Here is a 3955-nt window from a genome sequence, read left to right on the forward strand (position 1 = left end):
ATAACTAAGACTTAGGAGAAAAGGTTGAATCCTCCTTCACACTAAATGTGTTTTGGTCCCATAAGTGTGCTGCTTTTGGAGATAGCTCCTTCTGGTGTCACCCAGAAGTCGGTTCTCTCCACTGTGTCTCAGGTTTAGCCTCCTGAAGGAGACTGGCCCAGAACACTAAGCCGGGACATGGCTTTTATATGTGTCCTCCTGGACAGGCATAGTCCTCTTTGTCTCATCTGACCCAGAGATGGAAAAAGGGGTCCTCTTTCTAAAATGACTTCCCTGTCTTCAGCGTTAACATGCACTCATTTTCTAAAGGCCGCACTTAGTTGGAACAGTCTATATCATTCTCCTAATTTTGCATACCTCTGAAAAGGAAAGTATGAAGAGGTAGAAAAATTAGGAGTAAGACCAAAGAAAGGAAACTGAAACAGAGAAGGCCTGACATTCCCTCTAGCATGTAGAGAGGGATCAGAGCCAATTTGTCCCAGGGAAACCTGTCCTCCAAGTCTTTAAGAACAGTTGCTGACCTAATGTCATTTAATTGGCAAAAGGACTCCCATGTTTCATATACCGGCATGTATGTTTCCTAAGTTTGAGCTACATTTAAAAGTCCCGTTTTACAGAAGTTTTCATAAAGTCCACTAGGAGGCTTATTAACGTTACTCTCTCTAGCACTGTTGTATAAACTCATGCAAGAAATACCAGTGCATTTAGCAACTAGTTCAAACACAACCTATACAAGTACATAGCAGTCATAAAATGTCCCATTAAAGAAATATCATAAACTTGAGACATTTCCACATTTTAACTTAGATTTACCAATAACATTTTGACCAACACTTTAACAAAACTACATAAAGACAAAGCATAAGCAATTGTAAGCAATTTTAACTGAATTATATGAAACAAAACTATGATGCAAAGCATGAACAATTATGAGCAATGAGCAAAGACATCTCAACATTTGAAGCATAAAAAAATTATTGCCTAAGCAAGTCCCAATCCAAAATCTATGAAAGGAAAGCAAACTCATATCTTCATCCAGTGATCTTGGTGGAAAACTCCAAATGATACAGGGAGAAAAACTGATCTCAGATGTGTGATCTCTAAATGATACAGGGAACCTCCAAATGACAGGGAAAAATGATCTCCTGACCTGACCTGCACGAGTTTGTGTTCTCTAAAACCGAAGAATGAATTTTAGGAACAAATGGAGGTTATGAGCAGAATATATTTATTGAGGGAAAGAAAGCTCCTGTCCAAGAGAGAGACAGGAGGGGGGCCTGAGCGGGTTGTACGCCCCTTTCTCTGGTTTTGGAATCACAGTAATACTGCCTCCAGGAATGATTTTGGGAGAATTTCTTTCATTTTAATTTCTTGAAGATTTTGAGAAAAGTTGGTATTAAATCTTTTCTAAATTTCCTGTGCAATTCTTCTGTGAATCCATTGGGACCTGTGCTTTCCTTTGTTGGTAGGTTTTGTATTACATTTTCAATTTTGTTTCTCATTATTGAGTTATTCAGAGTTTGCGTATCTTCTTGATTCAGCTTTGTCATTTCATACATATCTAGGAAACTGTCCATTTTTTCTTTGTTTTCCATCCTGTGAGAGTAAAGATTTGAGGTAGGTATTGATGATCTTCTGAATTTATCTAGGGTCTGTAGTGATTTTGCCCTTTTCATTGTTTATTGTTTGAGTTTGGTTTCTTTTCTTTCCTTTTTTAAAATTAGATTTGCTAGAAGTTTGTCTCATTTACTTTTTTCTTGTTGCTGGGACAAATATCAAACACTCAAAGTAAAGAAGGGAAAGGTTTACTTAGCTCACAGCTAATGGAGGTTTTGGACCATACTTGGCTGGCTGCAAGGCAGAGTGGCACATGGCAGAGAGCAGCCTTTCACGATGGTGGCAGAGAGCAGAGAGCAAAATGGAGGCGTAGCAGCAACAGAGGCAACAGAGAGGAAGCCTGCCTCCCATAAGTTGCATGCAGGCCATGTGCCCCAGGCTGTGTGCAGTACTCAGATCCATAATCCCAGTGCATCATGAGTTAATCCCAAACTCTAGAAGTGTTCCCCATGACTTCATGAGGCTTTGCGGAGACAACTAGACACAGACCATAACATTGCTGCTGGGTGAAACACTGTAAAAATCTACCAAGTCCATTTCTTCAGAAGTTTATTTTAGTTCTGTTATTTCTTTGTTGATTTTTTAAAAATGTATTTAGTACAGAGTCTACAGGGTCTCACTACAGAAATCGGACTCAGAGTGATCCTCCAGTTTTCAGCCTCCCAAACACTGGGATTACAGGCGTAAGTCGCCATGCCCAGTCTCAGTCACTGTCTCAGCACACCGTGGCATGGGGCCAACACAGCATGCCAGGCGGATTCAGCCCTACACCCTGCACCTGCCTGAGCGGGCGCTTTAGTCCAATGAGCTATCTGGCCAGCGCTCTTTGTTGATTTTTTGCCTAGTTGATTTATCTCTGTGGCAGTGTCTTGTTAAGCTTCCCTATTACTATCGCGTTATTGCTGATCTGATTTTTCATGTCTGTTAAAGCTTGTCTTACGTAGAAGGGTGCTGCTCCTATATTGGGTGCATATGTATTTACAATTTTTATCTTTTCCTCTTGCAGTTTTTCCTTAACAAGTATGCAGTGACTTTCTTTATCTCTTTGAATGATGTTTGGTTTGAAGTTGGTATTGTCAGCAACCAGGATAGATAGTCCTACTGTTTTCTGATTTCTCGTTGCATGGAGGATTGTTTTCCATCCATTGACTTTTAGTCTGTGAATTTCCTTTCAAGTTAAATGTGTTTCTTGTATGCAGCATATTGTTAGATTTTGTTTCTTAATCCACTCTGCTAGTCTATTTCTTTTGATTGGTGGATTAAGACCATTTATATTGATGGTTATAACTGATACACATTTGCTTATCTTTGTCATGTAATTTTCCTGCACTAGGTTCCATATTTTTCCCCACTTTTTAATTACTTGCTCTGTTTGATGGCTCCTTTTTGTTGTTCTTGGAGCTGTGATCCCTTTTGTCTCTTCCTAGGATACCTGTCAGGATTCTTGGAGGCTGCTTTGGTGGTCATGGATTTCTTCTGTTATTCTTTGTCATGGAAGGATCTTATTTCACCGTTGAATTTGATAGACAGGCTTTCAGGGTGCATCAAGTGGGGTTAGAAGTTATTTTCTTTCAGGACATGAAATACTTCACTCCAAGCTTTTTTGATTTGATGTTTGGTGTTGAGAAATCTGCCGCGATTCAGATGGGCTTTTCATTGCAGGTGATCTGTTTCTTCTTTCTAGCAGCTTTTAATGTCTATTCTTTTGTTGAATTTCTGAGATTTTCATTATTATGTGTCTAGGTGCAGATTTATTGTGATTGTGGCTGTGTGGAGTTCTATATGCTTCACATGTGTATGCCAGTTTCTGTTCTCATGTTTGGAAAATTTCCTGCTAGTACTTCTGCAAATAGTGTTTTTATGTAATTTGTGTTGTCTCCCAGTACTTCATTGACTTCTGTTATTCTTATATTATTTTTCCTTGCTTCATCTTGTAGCTGCTGAATTGTTACTTTCTGGTTCCTTGTTAGTGTAAAGAGATCTTTTATTTTACTTTCATTTGCTGCAACACTGTCTCTGAGGTCTGAACATCTGTCTTCAGTTTCATTCAAGCGGTTTTGCCAGCTTTCACTGGAGTTCTTAATTTCCTGGATCTCTGAATCTGTTTCATGCATTCTAATTCTTTGCTGTTTTGTTTATTCAGTGTTTCCATCATTTTTATATTCACCTGTATTTTTTTTTAAATTTTATTGATAAACAGATAGCAATGAGACAGTTTCAAATCAAATCGGAAGTACAGATTCAACAAATAACACACTGCATATATTCTTCTTAGTGGTTAATTGCTGTACAAGATGCAGACTTGAGATCCTTTTTACAAACACCATTAGAACAAATC

This window comes from Octodon degus, unplaced genomic scaffold (assembly GCF_000260255.1).
Source record: "Octodon degus isolate 3935 unplaced genomic scaffold, OctDeg1.0 scaffold00279, whole genome shotgun sequence".
Classification (NCBI taxonomy): Eukaryota; Metazoa; Chordata; class Mammalia; order Rodentia; family Octodontidae; genus Octodon; species Octodon degus.